Raw genomic sequence first — 27,304 nt, forward strand, 5'->3', positions numbered from 1 at the left:
GGGAGAATGAGGAGTTTAATGTAACCATTTGTTTTGCAAGATGAAAAGAGTTTTGGAAATGGATAGTGGTGATGGCTGCACAAAAAAGGGAATGCACTTTACACTACTGAACTGTATGCTTAACAATGGCTAAGGAGGTAAATTTTTATTCTGTGTATTTTACTACAATTAAATTTTTTTTTTAATTCTAAGAAAGCGCAGTAGGACAAAGCAAGGTGAGGACAGTCTCAAGGAAGCCAAGGTAACAGAGTGTTTCAAGAATGAAGAATCAATTCAATGCTGTTGGGGAGAAAAGTAAGATGCGAAATGACATCAATTGGATTTATGGACATTGGGCATCACTGCTGAAACAACACAGTGTCTTTAAGATGCAGTGGTGAGGTCAAAAGTTAGACTGAAGTAGGTGCCACTCTCTCTTTTTTCTTCCTTATCCAGGAACCACCTGGCCGATGGAGACCATCAGCCTGATCTACTCCAAGGGAGATCCCAGCTGGGACCAATCAGCTGTCAACTGGAACTGATCACCATGGATAGAAAGTGTAACTAGGCAAGACCTTACAAAGAGTGAGAAATGCCCATACTTGGGGCCGAGCCTGTGGTGCACTCGGGAGAGTGCGGCGCTGGGAGCACAGTGGTGCTCCCGCCGCAGGTTCGGATCCTATATAAGGATGGCCGGTGCGCTCACTGGCTGAGCGCAAAAAAAAAGAAATGCCCATACTTGTACACCTCCCACCTCCCCGTCAGGTCTCCCCCTTGTCATTCTTTAACTCCAAGGCCAAGGTGAGCTCATAATGCAATGTCCATGTGAGCCATTTTTCTGGCTGTCTTGTATGCCTGTGTTTTAGGGGCAGAGTTAAAATGTAACTCAGTAGAGTGAGCATATTAGAAAATGTTGTTCCAAGCTACAGTGTCATATACAAGAGACTCTCCCTGGTATTGCCCCAGAGAATACTCAGTCTTTAGTTAAATAATCCTAGCTGTACTCCCAATACTGAGGCACCAACACTCATAAGCCTGTGGAGAAGCACTTCAGTTATAAACCAGCACCTGTATTTCAAAGAAAATAAGGGTTTGGCACTCATATTTGAAACCTGGTTTTGCTACATCATGATGTCATCTACGTAGGGCATGTCCTTCCTAAGGGACAGCTCCACAGCTCTCCAGTGCATAATTTTAGGAGTTCTAAAGGAAGCCACAAACGTTGAGTGACCCTGGGCTATAAATATAAATTTTTACTCATCTTAGATTATAGTTTAAATCATATGACACTAAAATAATCAAAATTGGATGAAACTCCCTCAAACCATCTTATGTGATGTGGTAGTAGCAGTATTATCAAAATTTTCTATTACAGTGTTACATTATATTAATATGATGCTATGTTTGTATTTGTCTGGTTGTTTACTGTCAGGTTCATTTATTTTACTGTGACCTCCAGAATTATGAAGACCATGTTGATTTTGTTACTATTTTTACTGTTTTACACTAACTTGGCAGAATGCTTAAAACATTGTAGAGATTTAAGAAAATATTGGACAAATAATAAAAGAATAAATGAAAAATTAAACGAACAAAAAATAGCCCAAGATCAAACTCTGTAAAATGATTGTATGTTATGTCAGAAATTCTGGTTTGAATCTTGGCTCTCTAGACTTTGTCTATTAGGAAATAGTGCAATGTCTCTGAAGCTCAGTTTTCGTGTTTAAACTGGAAGTATTTATTCATCCATGTATTCATTCCTAATTATTTATTCACCTATGCATGCATTCATGCCTTTTATTTCCATACATTTAGGTACTCTGCACCTATAATGTGTCAGGCTGTATTTAATGATGGGGAAGAATGTGATAATTAAGATGACCACAAGCCACATCCTAAAGGAATTTACAGGTTTCTTGGGAAAAGACAAGAAATAAATGTATACTTAGTTTCCATAGTGACAATATTGTTTATTGACAGCCTATCTTAGCATCAGATCCCAGTGCATACTTGATGAAAAACACATATTTTAAGAAATATAATAAATAAATTGTTTTAGTGCATTTTGTGTTGCTATAACAGAATACCTGAGACTGGGTAATTTATAAAGAAGAGAGATTTATTTGGCTTATGATTCTGGGATGGTTGCATCTGGCATGGGCCTCAGGCTCCTTCTACTCATGGCGGAAAAGTGACAGGCAGCCAGCGAGTACGAGCAGATCACATGGTGAGAGGAGGCAAGAGAGAGAGAGAAGGTGCCAGGGTCTTTTTAAGCAACGAGCTCCCGCGGGAACTAATAGAGCAAGAACTCACTCATTAATCCCCCCTCCCCCAGGGAGAGCATTAATCCATTCATGAGGGATCCGCCCCCATGACTCAATCAGTTTCCAACACTTCCACATTGGAGATCAAATTTCCACATGAGTTTTAGAGGGGACAACACATCCAAACTCCATCATTCTGCCCCTGGCACCCCAAAACTCATGTCCCTCTCACATGCAAAATACAATCATTCTATCCCAATAGTCCCAAAAGTCTTAACTTGCTCCAGCACCAACTTAAAAGTCCAAAGTCTCATCTGAGACCAAAAGCAAAAGTCCTTCCAGCTGTGAACCTGAAAAACAAAACCAAATTCATCTACTGCCAAGATACAATGGTGGAACAGACATTGGGTACACGTTTCCATTCCAAAAGGGAGGAGTAGGCCAGAAGAAAGAAAAAACAGGCCTCAAACAAGGCTGAAACCCGGCAGGGCAGACATTATGTCTTAAAGCTCCAAAATAATGTTCTTTTCACCCCAAGTCCTGCATCCTGGGCACAATTGGGCATCTGGGTCCCCAAAGCATCAGGCAGCCTTGTTCTCACAGCTCTGCCAGGCACAGCCCAGTGGGCCATGCTGGTGCCTGTGGCTTTTCCAGGCCTACGTTGCACATTACCAGTGGCCCCGGAGTTTTGGGGTCCTGGTGGCAGCCCTGCTGCCTTGGCTCTACTAGACCTTTCCCTGGTGGGGGCTTTCTGTGGGGGCTCTGACCCCACTTTCCTGTTCGACATTGCTATAGCAGATGTCCTCTGCAGTGGCTCCGCCCCTGCGGCAGGTCTCTGCCTGGGCCCCCAGTCTTTTCCATACATCCTCTGGAATCTGGGTGGAGGCTGCCATGCCTCCACAGCTCGCATGTCCTGCTGGCCTGCACTTAACACAACATGGGCGCCACTGAGGTTTTGGGCCTCTACACTCCAAGGCTGCTTGCATGAACCACACTTGGGGCCGCTCCACCCGGAACAGCTGGGATGCAGGGAGCAGGATCCTGAGGGCAGCTGCGCTCCAAATCTGTCTTCCAGGATAACTCAGTCCTTCTAGGCCTCAGGGTATGTGATAGGTGGGGCACTCTTCCAGACTTCTCAAATGCCTGCAGGGCTTTCCTCTCATTTTCTCCACTATTAGCATCTGGCTGCCTCACTGCCAAGATAGTCTTTAGCAACTAGTTTATCTGCTTCACCCTTGCATTGTTCGCTGGCTGTCTGCTTCTTTACCGCATGGCCAGGGTCCAAATTTTCCAAATCTTTACACTCCGATTCCCTTTTAAATTCAGGCTTTACATCATGATTCTGCTGCCATAACTCAGAGTAGGCTCTTAAAAGCTACCATGCAGCTTGCTTAATGCTTTGCTGCTTAGAAATGTCTTTGGCCAAATGCTCTGGTTCACAACTCTTAAGTTCCTACTTGCACAAAGTCCAAGTGCATGGACACAATGCAGCCAAGTTCCTCGTTATAGTGTAGCAAGGGTTATCTTTTGTCCAATTCCCAATAAGTCCCTCATTTCTTTTCTTTTTTTTTTTTTTTTTTAACTGGCAAGGGGATCACAACCCTCGGCACAGTGTTGTCTGCACCACACTCAGCCAGTGAGTGCACCGGCCATCCCTATATAGGATCCGAACCCATGGCCTTGGCACTACCAGCGCTGCACTCTCCCAAGTGAGCCATGGGGCTGGCCCCAATAAGTCCCTCATTTCTATCTGAGACCTCATCATCTGCATGGCCTTTACTGTCCACATTTCTATCAGCATTCTGCTTGCCACCACATAAGTCTCTAAGACATTCCAAACTTTCCCTCGTCTTTTTCTCTTCTTCTAAATCCTCCAAACTCCTCCAACCTTTGCCTGTTACCCAGTTCCAAAGCTGCATCCACATTTTCAGGTATCTGTTTAACTACACCCCACTCCTCAGTACCAATTTTCTGTTTTAGTCCGTTTTGTGTTGCTATAACAGAATACCTGAGACTGGGTAATTTATAAAGAAGAGAGATTTATTTGGCTTACGATTCTGGGATGGTTGCATATGGCATGGGCCTCAGGCTGCTTCTACTCATGGCGGAAAAGTGGCAGGCAGCTGGCAGGTATGAGCAGATCACATGGTGAGAGGAAGCAAGAGAGAGAGAGAAAGTGCCAGGGTCTTTTTAAGCAACGAGCTCTCGCGGGAACTAACAGAGTGAGAACTCACTCATTAATCCCCCCTCCTCCAGGGAGAGCATTATTCCATTCATGAGGGATCTGCCTCCGCCTCCGTGACTCAATCAGTTTCCAACACTGCCACATTGGGGATCAAATTTCCACATGAGTTTTGGAGGGGACAACACATCCAAACTCCATCATAAATTAAGAGAGTGAGGCAGGGAGAAAAATATAGGGAAAACATTGAGTTGTCCCCAGGAGGTCAATGCAGGGTTTTGCTGATGGAGTTACACAGATGGAGGATTTTGATGACTTCATCAGTCTGAGTTGAGGACAAGAGCTGGAGTTTATACCTAATTCCATTTACCCGCCATCTTTCTTTGTGCGATGTACCTCATAACTGCTTTTTTTTTTACCTACATTATGAAAACTGCCTAGTGTTATTTTGCTTTAAACAGTTGACTTTTAAGTTAATTACAAGAGAAAAAAATATTGTCTTTAATATTACTCCTTTATTGTTTCTGAGGCCCTTTTTTCCTTCCTATAGATAGATGTGTTATGATTTTCCTCTCAGACTGACGCACTTCCTTTAGAATTTGTTGTAGTGTAGAGCTGCTGGCAATAAATTCCTTCAGCTTTCATGTTTCTAAAATTATCTTTATTTTATTCTGATTTTTAAAGGATATTTTCAATGGGCATAGGATGAACAGTTGATGGTTTTAAATTTTTTACACTTTTTTTTATAGGTTATTAATATTTAAGAGATACAAAGCTGATCACCCCTCGTGCCCAAGAGGTGAAGACCAGATCCATACTGGCAGCATGCCCATTACTAGAAATTGCAATTGTACCCCATGTCCCCCACCCAATTATCCCCAACCTCGCTCCCCAAAGACAGTTTTCCATTTTTCTTTGGCTTCCACTTTTTCTGACGAGAAGTCTGGGGATATTTTCTTCTCTTTCCTGCTATGTGTATTGTGCCTAGTTTTATCTGGCTACTTTGGATGGCTCAGCTGAATACCAGGGGTATGAAGGAACTGCTAATAGTTGCTGGTATCTGGTCAATGTCTGGTGATCTTGCTCCATGCATGCACAGCCCAGCCCTCAGCCGTGAATTTCCAGAAGACTCTGACACAGACTTCTGACGTGCACTCTCTGTTGACCATCCACCCTCTTCCAGCCTCTCCAGTAGCCCTGAAGTCTGGTCTCTGCCCTCTCAGCTCAGCACAATTGCTGTGCTCAGCTCAGTTTCCAGCTCTGTCTACTGTGGTGGAGGAATTACCCTGAGGCAGAGGACAAGGAGATGGTGGGCTCAGCTGGTTAGTTTGCTCTCTCACATGAATCTCAGTCTTGCACGACCTCTTGTCACTGCCTGAAAACTTACCTGATATAGTTCATCTATTTTCATAATTTCCTATATCCAGAAGTCTAGTCTAGTACCAGCTACTCACCCATCACCAGCAGTAGATGCCACGTTTTATTACTATAGTTTAAAGGGGTTACACAGAGAAAATTCATTAGGGATATTAAGGAGGAACTATACTGGTTGTTTGTTGTTTTTCAGAATTTCAGGGACCTAGATTTTATGACAAGAAATACTTTCAGAGCATTAGAGTGTGCTGGTATAGATAGAATAAAGGAAATATGTATTGAGTACCTTTTTCCAGCTTTACTGAGGCATACTTGTCAATAAGATGGCACATATTTAGGGTTTAAAATGTGATATTTTGATGTATGTATACTTTGTGAAATAATTACCACAGTCAAGCTAATGAACATACCATCAACTCACATAATTATCCATGTGTGTGTGTGTGTGTGTGTGTGTGTGTGTGTGTGTGTGTGTGTGTGTGTGTGTGTGTGTGTGTGTGTGTGTGTGTGTGTGGTGAGAACACTTGAGATAACTCTCTTAGCAAATTTTAAGTATATGTTATTTTTCACCATAGTCACCATGCTGTACATTAGGTCTCTAGTACTATTTTATTTTATTGTTGAAAGTTTGTACCCTTTGACCAGTATCTCCCCATTTCCCCCACCCTAGCCCCTGGTAACCACCATTCTAGTCTCTGTTACTGTGAGTTTGACATTTTTGTTAGATTTCACATAAGAGGAAACTTCAAAAGGTTTGTGGAAAAAATGGAATTTAAAGATAAAATGAATCTTTCCATGAACCTTTTGAAGACCCTTCATATAAGTGGAGTCCTGCAGCATGTGTCTCCCTCTGCACCTGGCTTATTTTGCTTCTCATAAAGTCCTTTTGGGTGCCCTTTAGTGCTGGGTGCTTAAATACAAATTACCCCCCTTGTGCTCTCACATAAATATGCTGTATCTCTCCCTCCTCTTCATGATGGTACAAATCCCACTAGATTTTGAGCTTCCCCTGCTTTGATTTCCATCACGGGCCCCAGTATGAGGGTACTGCAAAAAGATCATGGAAACAGAGAACTGAAAGACAATATGAATCTCTTCATGAGCTTTCCGAAGTACTCACATATGTAACTCTTCTTAGCTGCTCATGATCAATAACTTCGTTGTATGCCAAGTGTTCCCCGTGTCTCTGTGGCTCTCTCCTGAGCACATGAAAAACCAAGCCTTGAGCAGAACATAAAAGCTAAGAGACACTCCTTCTTACCCCTTGCCTTGAGCAGAGCACAGAAGCTGAGACACTCCTTACGCCTTCCTCTGTGCCTGTCATTCACACGTTCAGGAAACGTTTACTCGGCGCTATATGCTGACTCATCTGCAGCTCCTTTTTCAAGTATCATATTTAACCTCACAGTAGCCATGGGACATTTACACGGACATAGAAAGGCTGTAGTGATTTTAATGCATACGTATATTTATTAAAAATACATTTAATATGTTTACATGTTATATATGTTTTCTAATATACTGTGTAAATATAGTATATGTCTGAGGGTACTTTAGAAAGTTCGTGGAAAAATAGAATTAAAAGATAATACAAATCTTTCCATGAACTTTCTGAAGTACCCCTGTACTACATAAATAATTATAGGTACTATATAAATATATACACACATATTGTACATAAATATACAAACTATAACATTTTACATAAAAATATTAAATATATGTATAATATACATAATTTTATGCACGATAAAACGTATTTTATAATATAAATGCATGTATGTCCTATATTATCTATGTATACATGTATTACATGTATTATACAATATTATGTGTATTATACAATACACAGTTATATATTCAATATTTATATATATTAATATGTGTACTATAATATTTTATTCTGATTATGTGTATTTACATACACATATATGATACATAAGAATTACAGTTCACATAATATATATAATATGTGTAGTGGTATATTATACGTAGTATTACATAGGTATCTATAGTGTATATATTTCATATGTAAATTAATATATTAGTATAACCTTTTATAGTACATACAATTAATATATTAATAAATATATGTACTATATGTAAATATATTATAGTATATACTGTATATATCTATATTTACATATACTCGTAGTACATATATTTCATTTATATAATAAACCCTACATACATTTACATTATGAAACATATCTACATATTTAGAAGTAACTTAATAATAAACACAATATTTATGGTAGTCATCATGTATAGGGTGGCAAGGTGAAGGGGAAAAGGTGTGCACTGGTAGAAAGGAGGTATTATCGACGTATTAAGTTCTTAGGAGGGAAGAGCGCATCATTTTACTATGTCTAGATGACATATATGCTGCAAGTTATTTTTTTATGTGGATTGAATTCTTTAATAAGATATGATTAGAAGGCAGACTGACTGTTTTAATCATATCTTTCTTTTGCCAATGATCTGACTTTGGTGTCTTTGTTGTCTTCCCTTGTAAGTATCACAGGTGATGAAGAGCTTGTGATGCTTCATGATATATAGTGAGCTCGGAGTAAATGTCAGACGTTATCATCTAACTATTTCTTGTTTTGATAGTTTCTATTCTTACATTGCTCTTTCCATGGGACTACAGAGGAAACTGAGGAATGGGGCAAGGAACTCATGAAGCCAAAGTCACACAGATAAATGTGTCAGGACTCCTGCTCAGCTCTTGTGACTGCTGTGGGGTGGGCAGATGATCAGAATTAGAATCTACCTTAGATAACACTGGATCCAGCCTATCCCAATCTGTTGTCAGGTTTATTGATTTAGACCATTCTTTTTTATTTGTTTTGAGAAACATTGAAGTCTGTTCTCTCTTTCGAGGTTTCACAATCTGCAGCAGCATAATGAATTTGTTTCTGCCATCATTTTGAATTTTATAAAAGGATTCTTACATACAGTTGGCCGTTAACATCTATTTGATTAGTCCCTGGGAAGAGCTGATATGGTAGGAATTCCTAAGAAAAGAAATGGAAGCCTGGAACATGAAATCCCTGGAGAGCATTGAATCAAGAGACACTGACAGAATCCCAATGAAACTCACAATTTTTGACGTACAGCTCAGATACTCTTAAACAGTCATGCCAAAATGTAATAACATTTGTCTCTCCAAATATTAGAAAACCTCCACCTGCCAGGTATCACGTTTTTTTTAAAATTTATTCTGAATATTCACGAGATACAAAGCTAATTGTCCCCCCTTGTGCCATGATGTGAGGGCCAGATTCATACTGGGGGCACAGTCATTACCAGAAATTACTTTTGTACCCCATGTCCCCACCCAATTATCCCCAACCTCCCTCTCCCACCCCCTCCCCCCACTCCACTTTGTATCCTTAGGAATGTTCCCCCCCTCTGTAAGATCACTGCACTACTGTGGTTTTTCTTTCCTTCCTTCCTTTCTCTCTTAGCTCCCACATATGAGTGAGCACATGTGGTATTTATCCCCCTGTGCTTTACTTATTTCACTCAACATAAATTTTCTCCAGGTTCATCCATGTTGTTGCAAATGGAAGTATTTCATTCTTTTCTATGGCAGAGTAGTATTCCACAGTGTATATATACCACAGTTTCCTTATCCAATCTTCCATTGATGGACATTTAGGTTGGTTCCATATCTTGGCTATTGTAAACAGAGCTGCGATGAACATAGGAGTGCAGGTATCCCTTCAACATAATGATTTCCATTCTTTTGGGTATATATATACCCAGAAGAGGCATTGCTGGATCATATGGAAGATCTATCTGTAGTTGTCTGAGAAACCTCCATACAGTTTCCATAGTGGTTTTACTAATTTACAATCCCACGAACAGTGCAGGAGTGTTCCCTTCTCTCCACACCCTCGCCAGCATTTGTTATTTACCGTCCTTCTGATTATAGCCAGTCTAACTGGAGTAACTGAGAGAAGAAACAATTCCTGTCTTGCCCACTGTTTCTCTCTCAGTCTTTAAGTAAATGTATGACGCATTGGGTTCTCAATAAATGTTGCTGAATGAATGAACTAAAGAAGATGAGCTGTAGCCAAACACTTTAATGGGAGTTGGGAATTTTTTCTTCATTTACAAAAATCCAGGAGCAAAGGAACCAGATGCATTTACTCTCATTATCCCCCCCCCCCCTTTTTTTTCTCATTTTAGATCATTTACTTAATGAGAAATACAAAAGATGTTACTTCTGGTATGTAACGAAGACAGCCAAATATCCAGAGTCATTTGAACAATATTTTGAATGGTTCCTTCAAGGGTACAATGAATCTGACTGAAAATATGGGTTCTGGGTGGATGGTAGAGTTCTGCACCTCACCTCCAGGTCTTACTGTCTCATGGTTTAAGCAAACATTGCCATCCAAAGTTAGACATTGTTAAATGTATGTGGCACCTCCGGTTAACAACAGAATCTCATCAACGTGTTCTGCCACCCCAGTTTTTTTCTGAGTATTATGAATATATAAAAAGATAAGTCAGCACAATCAATATAAGTGTGAATTTAAACTATACTGAGATACCATTTCTCACTGACCATATTGGAAAGTATGTTAGTTTCCTATTGCTGCTACAACAAATTACCACAGGTGCCATGACTTAAAAACAAAACAAAACAAAAAATTATCTTACATTCTGTAGTTTGGAAGTACAAAATATGTCTAACAGGCTAAAATTAATGTGTGCGCCTAGTTACATACCATTTCTGAGTTTCCAGGGGAGAATCTGAGGCACTCACGTTTGCCCAGCTGTGCCCCGCTATGCTGTAACTAAGACCCCTGCTCAGGTATCATAAAGACCCAGCTGCAGCTGCACCCCCGCCTTGTCTCACACCATAGTTGCCACATACTGCTGTAACAGAATTTTCCCTTCTGCTTCTCCCCTGCTGTAATTTTCCACCCTAAGATAAGAGTCATAACCACATAAGATCATAAGATCACCCTGTTTGCCTTGTTGCAAAAACCTGGAAATGCTATAATATAAAACTAACAGCCCCGCTGCATTCGGGGCTCGGCCTTTGTGACGGTAGTCCGCTGGGCCGGTGCCAGCACATCCATAAACTCTGCTTCATGTCCTAAGCCTCAGTGTTTCCTGCCTCACCCTGAGAGTTCATAGTAACTTACTGCAACAAATCCACTTCCTGCCTTTTCCAGGTTCTAGAAGCTGCCCGCACCTCTCGGCACATGGTCACATCTCTATCATCACATCTCCTCTGCTTCTGACAGATCTGCCTCCAAACACAGACCCCTGTAATTACATTGTCCCCACCTGGCTAATCCAAGATAATCTCCCCATCTGAAGCTATTTCCCCTAATCACACTTTTGCCATGAAAAATAACAAATTCACAGATTGGGGGATTAGGATGTTGCTGTGGTTTGAAAGTGTCTCCCCAAAGTTCATGTGTTGAAAACTTGGCCCCCAATGCAACAGTGGTGAGAAGTGGGGTGGGGCATTGCTCCAGAGACTGAGCAGGGCCCACATCAAGTTTAACACAAAAGTAAGTTCAGTACCAGCATCAAGTCTAACACAAAAGCAAGAAAAACATACTTAAAATTCAGTACAAAGTGCAGGCTGGTTCAAGAGAATGAGCAGCTGCTTGCTGAAAGTTAACTTAGATACAAAGTAAATATACACACCTCAGCCAGCAAAGTGCAGGTTGCCTCCAGGAACATGAACAACAACCCTACCTTCAGCTGGGATTCAGATGTTACAGTCTCTCTATCTACTGAATATTCAGTTAAGGGGGTGGTTCCCAGTTCTATGCACCAAAATGTTTTGTGCTCTTTACTGAGCATGCCCAGCCACTGGATTGTATAAACCATCCCCCTGTGGCCTCATTTCTCCCTGTTGGTGCTAAAAATAGGTCTAACTGGCAACAGTTGCTTTCCTCCAGGGGAGCTCAGAGGAGGTGCCTGAGACCTCAGGGAGTGGCTGGAAACCCAGACTCATGCATGTCCTGAAACCCAAGCCCAGGGAAACTGAACACATTTTGTATCATCTTCACCCTGTGATACCCTGTGCCAAAGACGTGGACATCTTTGGTGGTTAAAGGCATTCTGCCTACCACAGCTAGCATTGAAATCATGTGAATCACGTTCTAGGGATGAGACTCTGGGTAGACAAGCATGGTCATATGTTCCTGGTGTGATAGAAAATAATGCAAGCCTATGTAAGGTAATTTTGCAAATTATACCTTTCTAGCATATACACTTTCAAGCAGAGTCCCCACTTCACCAATGGATAAATGTACACTAACAAAAACATGAAAAAGATAGACATAAAACTACTTAAATGATCCTTATTTGTAATAGCAAAAAATAAACCAAAATTGACACAATATACTGGAGTATTATCCAATGCAAGAAAAGCAAAAACAACAAATTAGGAATACTGCCACACTACTACAGAGTGGCCTCTAGAATCCATTGTTAACTTAGAAAAATTAAGATATGGAGAAAAGTTTGTAGGATATGCTACCAATTCACTAAGATGGAAAACAAGAACAGGAAAGTGCATTAGAGGAGAAGAGTTGGCACAATTTGAAGACAGGGATGGGAAATTGTAGTTAAGAAATGAAGCTACTAATATAATGGACAGCCGTAAATTTTGTATTAAAGAGCTTGAAGGTTTTATTTTATTTTTTTCTTAATTTTATTTTGTCGATATACATTGTGGTTGATTATTGTGGCCCATTACCGAAACCTCCCTCCCTCCTCCCTCTCCCCCTCCAACCGAACAATGTCATTTCTGTATGCTTGTCGTGTCAAATTCAAGGAATTGTAATTGTTGTGTCTTCTTCCCCCCCCCCCCGGTTTGTGTGTGTGTGTGTGTGTGTGTGTGTGTGTGTGTGTGTGTGTGTGTGTGTGTGTGTGAATTTATTTATTTATTTTTAGCTCCCACCAATAAGTGAGAACATGTGGTATTTCTCTTTCTGTGCCTGACTTGTTTCACTTAATATAATTCTCTCGAGGTCCATCCATGTTGTTGCAAATGGCAGTATTTCATTCGTTTTTATAGCTGAGTAGTATTCCATTGTGTACATGTACCACATTTTCCGTATCCACTCATCTGATGATGGACATTTGGGCTGGTTCCAACTCTTGGCTATTGTAAAGAGTGCTGCGATGAACATTGGGGAACAGGTATACCTTCGACTTGATGATTTCCATTCCTCTGGGTATATTTCCAGCAGTGGGATAGCTGGGTCGTATGGCAGATCTATCTGCAATTGTTTGAGGAAACTCCATACCATCTTCCATAGAGGCTGCACCATTTTGCAGTCCCACCAACAATGGATGAGAGTTCCTTTTTCTCCGCAACCTCACCAGCATTTATCGTTCAGTCTTTTGGATTTTAGCCATCCTAACTGGGGTTAGATGGTATCTCAATGTGGTTTTGATTTGCATTTCCCGGATGCTGAGTGATGTTGAGCATTTTTTCATATGTCTGTTGGCCATTTGTATATCTTCCTTAGAGAAATGCCTGTTTAGCTCTTTTGCCCATTTTTTAATTGGGTTGCTTGTTTTTTTCTTGTAAAGTTGTCTGAGTTCCTTGTATATTCTGGATATTAATGCTTTGTCAGATATATATTTTGCAAATATTTTCTCCCACTCTGTTGGTTGTCTTTTAACTCTGTTAATTGTTTCTTTTGCTGTGCAGAAGCTTTTTAGTTTGATATAATCCCATTTGTTTATTTTTCCTTTGGTTGCCCGTGCTTTTGGGGTCGTATTCATGAAGTCTGTGCCCAGTCCTATTTCCTGAAGTGTTTCTCCTATGTTTTCTTTAAGAAGTTTTATTGTTTCAGGGTGTATATTTAAATCCTTAATCCATTTTGAGTTGATTTTAGTATATGGTGAGAGGTATGGGTCTAGTTTCATTCTCCTGCATATGGATATCCAGTTATCCCAGAACCATTTGCTGAAGAGGCAGTCCCTTCCCCAGTGAACAGGCTTGGTGCCTTTGTCAAATATCAGATGGCAGTAAGTGTGTGGGTTGATTTCTGGTTTCTCTATTCTACTCCATTGATCAGTGTGTCTGTTTTTATGCCAGTACCATACTGTTTTGGTTATTATAGCTTTGTAGTATAGCTTAAAGTCAGGTAGTGTTATGCCTCCAGCTTTATTTTTTTTGCTCAGCATTGCTTTGGCTATGTGTGGTATTTTATTATTCCATATAAATGTCTGGATAGTTCAATCCATTTCTGAGAAAAATGTCTTTGGAATTTTGATGGGGATTGCATTGAATTTGTATATCACTTTGGGTAGTATGGACATTTTCACTATGTTGATTCTTCCAATCCAAGAGCATGGGATATCTTTCCATCTTCTTGTATCCTGTCTAATTTCTCTCAGCAGTGGTTTGTAGTTCTCATAGAGATTTTTCACATCCTTGGTTAACTCAATTCCTAAGTATTTTATTTTTTTGGTGGCTATTGTAAATGGGCAGGCCTTCTTAATTTCTCTTTCTGCATGTTCACTATTGGAGAAAAGAAATGCAACTGATTTTTGTGTGTTGATTTTGTATCCTGCTACTGTGCTGAAATCATTTATCAATTCCAACAGTTTTTTTGTAGAGGTTTTAGGCTGTTCGATATATAGGATCATGTCATCTGCAAACAGGGACAGTTTGACTTCATCTTTTCCAATCTGGATGCCCTTTATTTCCTTCTCTTCTCTGATTGCTCTGGCTAGTACTTCCAACACTATGTAAAATAGGAGTGGTGACAGTGGGCATCCTTGTCTAGTTCCTGTTCTTAAAGGGAAAGCTTTCAGCTTTTCCCCATTCAGGACGATATTGGCAGTGGGTTTGTCATATATGGCTTTACTTATGTTGAGATACTTTCCCTCTATACCTAACTTATAGAAGGTCTTTGTCATGAATGAGTGCTGAATTTTATCAAATGCTTTTTCAGCATCTATAGAGATGATCATATGGTCCTTGTGTTTGACTCATTAATATGGTGTATCACATTTATTGATTTGCGTATGTTGAACCAACCTTGTATCTCTGGGATGAATCCCACTTGATCGTGGTGAATAATTTTACGTATGTGTTCCTGTATTCCGTTTGCTAGTATTTTAGTGAGGATTTTTGCATCTATATTCATCAAGGATATTGGCCTGTAGTTTTCTTTTTTGGTTATATCTTTACCTGGTTTTGGTATCAGGATGATGTTTGCTTCATGGAATGAGTTTGGGAGATTTGCGTCTGTTTCAATCTTTTGGAATAGTTTGTAAAGAATCGGTGTCAATTCCTCTTTGAATGTTTGGTAAAAGTCTGCTGTGAATCCATCTGGTCCTGGGCTTTTCTTTGTTGGGAGCCTTCTGATAACAGCTTCAATCTCCTTTATTGTTATTGTTCTGTTCAAATTTTCTACGTCTTCATGGTTCAGTTTTGGGAGCTTGTGTGTGTCCAGAAATTTATCCATTTACTCCAGATTTTCAAATTTGTTGGCGTATAGTTGTTTATACTAGTCTCAAATGATTCCTTCTATTTCAGATGAATCAGTTGTAATATCGCCTTTTTCATTTCTAACTTTTGTTATTTGAATCATCTCTCTTCTTTTTTTTGTTAGCCATGCTAATGGTTTGTCAATTTTATTTATCTTTTCAAAACACCAACTTTTTTTTTTTTAATTTTATTTTGTCGATATACATTGTGGCTGATTATTGCTCCCCATCACCAAAACCTCCCTCCCTTCTCCCTCCCCCCCTCCCCCCAACAATGTCCTTTCTGTTTGCTTGTCGTATCAACTTCAAGTAATTGTGATTGTTATATCTTCTTCCCCCCCCCAGTTTTGTGTGTGTGTGTGTGTGTGTTTGTGTGTGTGTGAATTTATATATTAATTTTTAGCTCCCACCAGTAAGTGAGAACATGTCGTATTTCTCTTTCTGTGCCTGACTTGTTTCACTTAATATAATTCTCTCAAGGTCCATCCATGTTGTTGCAAATGGCAGTATTTCATTCGTTTTTATAGCTGAGTAGTATTCCATTGTGTAGATGTACCACATTTTCCGTATCCACTCATCTGATGATGGACATTTGGGCTGGTTCCAACTCTTGGCTATTGTAAAGAGTGCTGCGATGAACATTGGGGAACAGGTATACCTTTGACTTGATGATTTCCATTCCTCTGGGTATATTTCCAGCAGTGGGATAGCTGGGTCGTATGGTAGATCTATCTGCAGTTGTTTGAGGAACCTCCATACCATTTTCCATAGAGGCTGCACCATTTTGCAGTCCCACCAACAATGTATGAGAGTTCCTTTTTCTCCGCAACCAGTATGGTACTGGCATAAGAACACCAACTTTTTGATTCATTGATCTTTTGGGTTTCAATTTCATTCAGTTCTGCTCTGATCTTAATGATTTCTTTCCGTCTGCTAACTTTAGGTTTGGATTGTTCTTGTTTTTCTAGATCTTTTAGGTGAGGTGTTAGGTTGTTCACTTGCCATCTTTCCATTCTTCTGAGGTGAGCATTTAATGCAATAAATTTCCCCCTTAATACTGCTTTTGCAGTATCCCACAGGTTTTCGTATGATTTATCATTATTTTCATTAATTTCAATAAATTTTTTGATTTCCTGCTTGATTTCTTCTTGGACCCATATGTCATTAAGTAGAATGCTGTTTAATTTCCATGTGTTTGTATGTTTTCCAGAATTTCGTTTGTTATTGATTTCTAGTTTTAATTCATTATGGTCTGAGAAAATACATGGGATAATTCTAAATTTTTTGAATTTGTTGAGACTTGATTTGTGACCTAATATGTGATCTGTCCTGTAGAATGATCTATGTGCTGATGAGAAGAATGAATATTCTGAGGTTGTTGGATGGAATGTTCTGTAGATATCTGCCAAATCCAATTGGTCTAGAGTATTGTTTAGATCTTGTGTTTCTCTACTGATTCTTTGCCTAAATGATCTGTTCAATATTGACAGTGGGGTGTCAGGTCCCCTGCTATTATGGTATTAGTGTCTATTTCCTTCTTTAGGTCTAATAGAGTTTGTTTTATAAATCTGGCTGCTCCAACATTGGGTGCATACATATTTATGATTGTTATGTCTTCTTGATGGATCAGTCCTTTTATCATTATGTAGTGTCCCTCATTGTCTCTTTTTCTGGTTTTAGTTTAAAGTCTACTTAGTCAGATATAAGAATAGCTACTCCAGCTCGTTTTTCTTTTTTGTTTGCATGGTAAATCTTTTTCCATCCTTTCACTCTTAGTCTATGTGAGTCTTTATGGGTGAGGTGGGTCTCTTGAAGGCAGCATGTAGTTGGGTCCTCCTTTTTAATAGAGTCAGTCAGTCTGTGTCTTTTGACTGGGGAATTTAAGCCTTTTACATTAAGAGTTGTTATTGAAAAGTGTTGATTTATTCCTAGCATTTTATTGATTATTGTTTGGTTGTCTTAGTTGTCTTTTCTTCCTTGCTTTCTGATTTACTGTTTGTTTTCTGTGTTTGTTGGTTCTTTTGGTTGTACATAGCCTTTTTGTTTGTTTGTTTTCTCTTCATGAATGCCATTTTTATTATACTAGTGAGTTTAGATTTTTCTTGGGTTTTTATGGCAGTGGTAGTTATTTTTCAGGAACCAAACCCAGTACTCCCTTGAGAATTTCTTGTAAGGCTGGTGGTGTGGTGGTGAACTCCCGCAGTTTTTGTTTGTCTGAGAAATATATTATTTGCCCTTCATTTCGGAAGGATAGCCTTGCAGGGTAGAGTATTCTTGGCTGACAATCTCTGTCTTTTAGTATTTTGAATATATCATCACATTCCTTTCTGGCTTTTAGGGTTTGTGATGGAAAGTCTGATGTTAGCCTGATTGGGGCTCCCTTATAGGTGATTTGATGCTTCTCTCTTGCAGCTTTTAAGATTCTCTCTTTGTCTTTGAGTTTTGCCAATTTGACTATAACATGTCTTGGAGAAGACCTTTTTGGGTTGAATACGTTTGGAGATCTTTGAGCTTCCTGGATCTGAAGATCTGTGACTTTTCCTATACCTGGGAAGTTTTCTGCCACTATTTTGTTGAATATGTTTTCAATGCAATCTCCTTTTTCCTCCCCTTCTGGAATACCCATGACTCGGATATTTGAGCACTTAAGGTTGTCTGATATCTCTCTCAGATTTTCTTCAATGCCTTTGATTCTTTTTTCTTTCTTTTTGTCTGCTTGTGTTATTTCAAACAGCCCATCTTCAAGTTCAGAGGTTCTCTCTTCAACTTCGACAAGCCTGCTGGTTAAACTCTCCGTTGTGTTTTTTATTTCGCTGAATAACTTCTTCAGTTCAGCAAGTTCTGCTACATCTTTTTTCAGGACATTGATTTCCTTGTACATTTCCTCTTTCAGATCCTGTATACTTTTCCTCATTTCATCATGATGTCTAGCTGAGTTTTCTTGTATCTCATTCAGTTTCCTTAGAATTATCACTCGAAATTCTTTGTCAGTCATTTCAAGGGCTTTTTGTTCTATAGGATCTAGAGCTTGAGATTTATTAACTTTTGGTGGTGTACTTTCTTGATTTTTCGTATTTCTGGTATCTTTTCTTTGATGTTTATTCATCGTGGCAGGGGGTTTCACAGTCCACAGGTTTGACACTACTGACTGGTTGCCAATTTGGTATGGCTACCTCAGTGACTGCTCCGTTGGCCACTAGTGCCTTGTGTGTGTGGTTGCTTTGGGTCTTGGGCCTCTCCGGGGAGCCACGTCTGGATTTCACATTTTCAGATTAGGGATGCTCAACCGGCTGCGGAGTCTCTGCAGATGCCGGGCAGCACAAGCGCAAGCAGCACGAGCATCAAGAACAGGATTTCGCTTTCATGCGCCTCCGCAAACCGCTGCCGTCACCGCCTCTGCCGTTTTCAGAACCGGGGCTCGATTAGGCTCTTTTTTTAGTAGGATCCACCTGGCCTCCGCGGTCGCCCTAAGAGACAGGAAGGGCTGGCCGGCTTCCCTCTGCCCGAGGTCTCCTCCCACGGACCGCCCCTCCGGCTGCCCCACAGCCGGACCCCCCAAATCGCCCTACGCCCCCAGCCACGCTCACCCGGCCGTGTCCCTTGAAGTTTTTAAACAATTTTTTTATAATATTGTTTCGTAAGAGTACCCAGGATTTTGGATCTGAGTTTCCATTAACTATATTTTTTTAAAGGACTGTATTGCCTAAAATAAAAAAATTTAAATGTCCAGCTCTCTGGCATCTTTTTAGATTTCTCTGTCCTACAGAGAAACCATATTTTTAACTGCTACCATTTTTCCTATAGCCATATAACGTGTCCACCATGTCTATAATCTTGCGTGTTCCTGCATAAAATGCTCCCAGTATCTGCGTTCAAACAGTGATTGTTCAACCTTTTACTAGCTGCTTTTCAGAAGGATGACATAATGTCTATGAGCTTCAATTTCTTATTATTCAAGTGGGATTTGGGGATGTATTTGTTGATACGGTACTCAAAAAATTTTATTGTCTTCATTGTAATGTAGGAAAAATCTTCCATTTTGGTTTTTGAAAGAATTTATGATCTATAGTATGCTAAGCACATCACTTCACCTCTGAGTTCTGGTGCTATCTTGTCCACAACCAGAGCTCCTGTTTAATTATTATACCAAACACATAACTGCAAACAACATTAAACTTGATAAATAAGTCAAGCAAGAGGGAAATTGTGAAAGCAGTATGCTTTCTCAATAAATACAGTTTAAGAATTCAGCCAGACCTCCCCCAGGAATAGCTGGAAACCATGGACTCAAACAGAATTTCCTAAATCTCTGCTCGAAAGTTTCATTTTCTTGGTATCAGTATAGGTTTCTATTATTTTGTGTCCACATGACCTGAAAGACAGCTGACCATTTCTGAATATGTAGACTTCTGTCTTATTGCCCAGATATACAAAGAGAGACAGCAAGTTTACTCTTGATACGAAGACCAAAAATTTCAAGGGAAGAGGCACTGGTTTGCGTGTGTCAGATGCCCCACATTGGACAAATCAACACTGTCCAAGTATGAGATCACTTGGGATATGACTCCTCCAGCAATAGTCATCTGAATAGCATGTACATGTGAGGGGAAGAAATTCTCATAAAATGTCCTGTTCCAAAGGTTTGGGGTGGGTGAAATACAGACAAAAGATATGTGTTTGTTACAGTTAATCACATCATTTTCTGCCACAGGAGAAATAAACTATATTCATGGCAGAAAGAACAAAGACATTGACTCCAAATTAGATGGAGTTTAAGTTTAGCTCCTACATTTGCTAACTAAATTCTCTTCACAATTCGAAATCTATTTTATCAAGAGTAGATGTGAAACTCATCTTAAATATAGCAACTGATATAGAACCTTCTGATTTGTCATCTATGCAGTAAATGCAGAATTCTATTTCTCATGCAAATGGGGGTGGGAGAAAAAGAAAAGGTTTTCCATCCACTTCACTCATTTGCTCTTCTACTACTCATGGCATATGTAAAATGGGCCAGATTGTACTGGCAATTGAGCACACAAGAGTGCACCAGTCACCTTTTCTCTTAATTTTTCTTACACTGTCATATGGCTCATGGTTTGACCATATTTGTGGCTGGCTGCAAATGATAGGAAAAGAGAATTTCCTGCTAGTATCATATGAGGGGCTACATCAGGTAACCATTCTCCCCCCAAATTCATTCTATTCACCCTGTGAGGAAAATAGAGTAGTTTAGTCAGGCCCCCTCGCCTCAGGTCTGGTTGGGGGTGGTGCAGCACATTCTTTGTAAACAAGTTGTGTGGGGGTGGAGTTAGCATACATGCATGCCCAGATACTTTTAGTTTTTTGCTATTCTTGTGTGTTCTTCAGTGTGTGGAGCAGCAGCTCTGAACTGCTGGTGGGCAGAGCTCACATCTAAAAATAGAGCAAGTTTACTTTGCTGGCACCTGCTCAGTTTTTCTTTAGACTTTGCCAGCAGCTGCTCAGTTTCCCTTTGGACTGCCTAGCTCTTAGATGTGTGTGTGCTGAATAGACTATTCTTTCTTCACCTATGACTCCAAGGAACTTCCTCCCTGTTACCTAGCTCATAGACCTGTGTGTGAAGGGTTTGTGACACAGTCTCGACAATGGGCTTTAGGGGTCTGTGAGCTCCAGACCCAGCCCTAGCTCTACACACCCCATTTCATAGCTATCTATAATTCTATTCTATCCTTTCATTCAGAGGTTAACCCAGTGAGAAGACAAAGTATGGCCACTGTCTGCATCTCCTTCATTGTTCTACTTACATCATAAATGTTATTTCTTTGATTTTGTTCTTATTATTTGTACAATATTTAACACATGCACTGAGGAAAAGCTTAACATATGTACTTGTTGTCAATCATTCTGTGGCAAAAAATCTGATGCATCCTGGGAACCCAGTGTTGGGAGGGGATGGGAAGGAAGATGGGGCCTGGCAGGGTCAAGATTGGTATAAGAATTATTTATATATTTCCAGATCAACCAACAGGATGGGCGATTCCAGTAGGAATAGAATATGTCAGTATTCAAAGATATTCATAGAAAGAGTTGGCTAGCATCAAAAGAAAGCAGTTGAAATACAGCTTAAAGGTTTTGTTCAGCTGATGTGCATCAGGCGACTGCCGAAGGCCAGGCACTCCTTGAGTGGAAGTAAGGCTAGAGTTTTAGAGGATGAGCAGAAGAGAAGAACGCATGTCTTTGTGGTTTGACTCAGGTTGACAATTTTTGTCTTTAATTATTGTGAAATTTGTCATCGGAGTTTGTCTTGGTTTTCTTGCCCTTTGCTGAGCATTGTTAGACAATCCCATTCTGAAGAACTGTTTGGCAAACCCGACAGTCAGTTAATAACCATTCATGGGGTACAGAAAACAACAAAAGAGGGGAAATTGGGGGACTTCATCATTTCTGTTTTAGTCCTTTTATATGGTTGATGCATTAAATTAGGAAGGGTGGTTATCGTGGTTGAAAGAGAGTTCTACCTTAGGAATTTATTTGAATTAAAAGAGAGGTAAATACACCATGATAATTTTCTCCTCATAACTGACACTTATGGTGCTTCTGCTGGAAAAATTAATGGCCTCTTTGCCTTGATTTGACTAATTTTGACTGAGTCTTTAAGTAATAGCTTAAAATTCACTATCATACATTCTCCTTAAAAATCCATACCCCTCGTCTAATCATGAAAAAAACACAACAGACAAAAGCAAATTGAAAGACATTCAATAAAATACGTGATAAGCACTTTTCAAACACGACAAGGTCATGAAAGATAAAGGAAGGCTGAGAAGTCATCACAGACCAAAGGAGACTAAGGGACATGACAGTTTAATGAAATGTGGGGTCTCTGATTGGAACCTGCAACTGAAAAAGGATAATTCTTGGAAAAACAGTGGAAATCTGAATAAAGCCTGTAATTTCTCCAGTGGTGTTGTACCTATGTCAATTTTTTAGTTTGACAAATGTACCATGGTTATGTATGAGGGTAACACTAGGAAAAGCTGGGGAATGTGCATATAGGAACTGTCCATAGGTCAACTCTTGAAAAGTTGTATGCAACTCTTTGGTAATACAAACTTATTTAAAAATAAAACTACTGAAGAAAGAAATTCACTTCTGCATAAAAGCCTTTTCTGACACGATTACTGTCCCAATGTTATATGCTCCTGTACCTCTCAGTACCTCTGTATTTATAATACTCCTTGCTGTTTATCGATTTCATTGGTTGTCTGCCCATAGTCTCTGGTTTTCAAGCTAAGAATATGACAAAAGCATACGAATGTAACAGCATTTAAACAGTCTGCTTGTCTTTGAAGAGCATTCTCTCATAAGCACTCTGCTCTATCACTTGCACAGATTACACATTAGCCAGATAAGCACAGTGAACTCATCCTCTTCCTACTTCTCCTCATTTTTTCTCTCCTCCTCATCTTCGTTCTCTGCTGCTTCTCTTTCTTCTCTCCCATTGTATTTTACTTTCATGTCCTTCCTCTTGTGGTTCTTATTCTAGGACATAAGAGCCAGTGTAAAGAGGATCAGCCAATTCTTGGTCAAGAAGCTAAGCCCAGAAGACTGGACTTAGTCATCAAGAACATATCCTTCCAGGCCATGAAAGATAATAAAAAGAGCAATTTTTCCTTATTGCCTGATACCGTTATGGACCACAGTAAAGGAACTTTGTTGAAAAAACTTAAGAGTTCTAGTATTAGTACATGAAAGAAAGGGACAATGAATTCCCCTGCTTCTATTTATATACTAAGACATGACAGAAGAAAAATATTTGAATCTATAAAATCACATAAGTGGCACTGGACTTAAAAGACTAAGAAATGATATGGGGTATTTTTAAGGTTATAAAGACATGAAAATGAGGCATTTTCAATGAATAATATATCTCTTGGGGTACTATCTGGCTACATCCATTTTCTAGATATAGCTCATCAGGTAGAGAACCCTCCCTTTTCTTCTTAGAGAGTTTCTGCTCATAACATAAGCATAGTCCCTAGCCCTCTGGAGTAAGTCTCTCTTCACATATATTGACAATGGGAATATCTATTCCACCAAAAGAAGAGGATAAATAATAAATAGAAACCCTGTGGAGAGAAAAAAGAGAGGAGAGACATGTGACTTAATCCAGGTAAAAACTTCAGCTGAGACCCTGTAATAAAGGCCAAATATGTTCACCACACAGTGAGCACTGGAAAAAGTGAGGATATTGACTTCATAGAGTAAGAAGATTTGATTTTCAACCTGCAGTTTATAATGGGTTGGTTAGAAAGATCTCAATGAAAAGATGACATTTGACAGTTTGCTGGGCTTCCCAAGGGAACAGCATTCCAGGTAGAAAGAACAGCAAGTTACAAAACTTGCTGATGTGGTGTTGCACTCTCTTTGTCCTCACACAGATTTGTCACCTCTCTCTCCTGGGTGATGGAGATGCAAAGGATTACTCAAAGCCCATTTCTTCTGAGTAGTGAGACACCCCGAAGGCATTAACTTCCCAGAACCCTCAAGAAAGAGGCATTCCTCCTTGGGAAATTAACACCAGACTGGGGTTCTGACTCAGTATTTATTCTCCAGGCCAGAAAGTTACAGAAAAGGAATACAGGTGGAGTTATGGCTAAGTATCATTTAACAAGAGAATCTGATAACATCAGTGAAATAACAAAGTTACATTCCATAATGCAATTTGCAAAAGGTTAGATCAATCCACCAACAAAAGCTTGTTCTTAGCAAATACTGTCTTTTCCTACAGCAGTTTCCTCAGTATTTTTACATAACAGTAAAACAACTTTCTTAACACCTCAATCAATAAGTTAACCTGCTCCAAGGACGTCTGTCCTTGAGCCAGCAATTTTGCTGTGTTACAATTCTTTATCTACAACAGAGACTTTAGCCTGGGTAAAGTTTCCTGTCTTTTGCAAGCTTAACATTTCTATATGTAATTTTTAAAAACTAGGTTATACCTGAAACTACAGGGTTTTGGAAACTAGGCCCTATGAAATACATTTGCTTTATAAATGTTAGTACACTACACAATGTGGAGGCATACCAGCTATGTTTGAAAAAGAACATAGAAAGTCAATGGAACTGACTGGAATCTGAGAGATCACAGTATAAGGTTTCGTTAGAGCTTTGTAGGCCATTAAAAGAATTTGGATATTCTTCCTCATGAGGTGCAAAGTCATTGGGGAATTTGGAGGAGACCAACACATAACCTGATTTTTTAAATTTATTTTTATTTTTTTTTATTTTATTTTGTCGATATACATTGTGGTTGATTATTGTTGCCCCTTACCAAAACCTCCCTCCCTCCTCCCTCTCCTCCCTACCCCCCAACAATGTCCTTTCTGTTTGCTTGTCGTATCAACTTCAAGTAATTGTGGTTGTTATATCTTCTCCCCCCCCCCAGTTTTTGTGTGTGTGTGTGTGTGTGAATTTATATATTAATTTTTAGCTCCCACCAGTAAGTGAGAACATGTGGTATTTCTCTTTCTGTGCCTGACTTGTTTCACTTAATATAATTCTCTCAACGTCCATCCATGTTGTTGCAAATGGCAGTATTTCATTCATTTTTATAGCAGAGTAGTATTCCATTGTGTAGATGTACCACATTTTCCGTATCCACTCATCTGATGATGGACATTTGGGCTGGTTCTAACTCTTGGCTATTGTAAAGAGTGCTGCGATGAACATTGGGGAACAGGTATACCTTCGACTTGATGATTTCCATTTAACCTGATTTGTTTTAAAAGAATTAATCTACCTGCTGTGTTGAGAATACATTGTAAACATGACTATACAAAAGTGACAGAATCAGTTAACAGGATGTTGCAATAATCCATGTGAAAAATGGTGTCCTAGAGGCCAAACGAAAATGAGTTCAAAGATGAGGAGCTTATCAATTGTATCACATCCTGATAAAGATCACATCAACTAAGAGTTGACCATTTCATTTGGCATCATGGAGAATCTCTGGTGACATTTCTAAGAACAATTTCGACAGTGGGGTTAGAGGCTTGATGGAAGTGTGCTCAAGGAAAAACGTTTATCAAAGAACCACAGACAGAGAACACAGACACTTTTTAGGGTAGTTTCTAAAATGGATAATAAAGAAGTGGAGGAGTTGTTTTTAAGAACATGCATGATTTACAGTAATAGTGTTTAAATTGGAAGAAATTCCAGAATATTTTTATTATCATAAAATGATTTAATATAGTAGGTAAATCACGTAGGAGACAAAGCACAGAACTATTGGAGCTGCATCCTGAGTAAGTGAGCAAAGCAATACGAAAAGTAAAGTAAGTGAGGCTCAGATGAGTGGTTTATCTTAAGCAGGAACATGGAAGGTTCACCCATCATAACAGGAAGGGGCATGCATAAAGGGACAAGGATGGTTGTCCTGCTAGGAAATTGTGAGACTTTATCGTGATTGATTCTAGTTTGCCATTTAAATGTTCATTGAGTTCATCAGCTAAGAGGGAAGACTGGGAGAAGGTATTGAAGATAAAGCAAAAAAAGAAGGTATAATTTTTTTTCAGACAATATGTCCTGTAAGTGAACATAATTTAAAATGGAGATTAGTGAGCCAGATTTTCTGGTTTCATCATCTGTCATGTTTATACTTGGGTTTATCTGGGACTAGTATTTATCCATGAATTCTCTCTTTAGTTGAAAATGCGAAGAAGTAATGCATTAAACAATTTTGTCATTTCATTGTGGGTTATGAAGTAAATTAGTTCATGAGATGAGAGGAATGGTGAGATGAAGGTAATATCAATAGACTGTAATTCTCAATTGAGTTGTACTGGGGAAATGGAGGTGCTAATATGAATTTTCTTGAAACATAGAAGCCAACTTTCTTTGAATGGGATATGTGAAATTTAAATGATGGAGAAAAAAATAAATATTAGTAACGCAAAGAAATATGGAAAGCCTTGAGTTGAACGGCTAATGGGGTGGAAGACATGGTCGTTAGAAAACGTCGAGAAAAAAATGAACCAGAGTATTAGAAGGATCATTATATGGATATCAAACTGACCCAGCATTTTGATTGTAATTGTATCTGAGAGAGTTCCAGTGCGCTGTGTGCTAAAATCTTCATGGATGTGAGGGGGTTTGATCTGAGACATGGTGAAAAGTTACAACAAGCAGATACATGGGGTAGGCAGTTGCATGACATAAGATCCAAAGGAGGAGAGTTAAATAATGGAAAAAGAAAGAATGGTTTGGGAGCAGCGATGACCCTGGATAAGAGTGGTGTGGGAAGAAAGAACTGCCGATCTCCAAGAGGTGTTGAGAATTAAATGAGGAATGCATGTAATATCCTAAAACAAGGACTGGCACATAAGAATTACTTAACGTGTCTTACGTATTATTGTTGCCTTTAGTGTTATCCAATCCTCCCAATTCCACTATGATATATTATATTATATAGTATAGGTACTAGGGATAATCCTACTTAACAGACAGCAAATTTGAGACTCGAATATATTATATAATAATAGTAGTCTGGGATTAAAACCAAAGGGCACCTGAGTACAGACAGGAAAAATTTAGCCACTTGGGTATACTGCCTGCAGTTTCCAGTTCAGCGTGCAAGATAAATCAGCAGTAAGGACAAACACAGAAGTTTTTCCAATGAAGTGTTGAGACCATATTTATAAATTTGATCTGGACTTTTTTTTTTTTTTTTTCTGGATGTGACAGGAGTTACTGGGGACTGGAAAAACCACTTTACAGTGGCCCAGAGGGAAGCCTTTGATAAAATATACCAAAAGAAGATGGCTAGGCTTCTTTAAGGGCTTTTCCCATGGGAATAATGGCCTAATATTTCTGAATCTGACACACGAACGCTGATTTTCCTGATGTTCTTGTGTACAGGCATGCTCAGATGAAACAAACTTTAATCCTACAATTCAATTATACACTTAACCCTTGGAAATAGTCATGTTCCTTATTAACTTGAAGCTATGCCAGCTTCAAAAAGTTATGT

General features: G+C 39.3%; 1 pseudogene; it reads left to right on the forward strand.

Moving 5' to 3' along the window:
• The first annotated feature begins 125 nt into the window (after nt 1-125).
• On the forward strand, nt 126-27,131 carry LOC134372413 (sulfotransferase 2A1-like; annotated as a pseudogene).
• The last annotated feature ends 173 nt before the right edge of the window (nt 27,132-27,304 follow it).

This window comes from Cynocephalus volans, chromosome 3, assembly GCF_027409185.1.
Source record: "Cynocephalus volans isolate mCynVol1 chromosome 3, mCynVol1.pri, whole genome shotgun sequence".
In the NCBI taxonomy this organism is placed as follows: domain Eukaryota; kingdom Metazoa; phylum Chordata; class Mammalia; order Dermoptera; family Cynocephalidae; genus Cynocephalus; species Cynocephalus volans.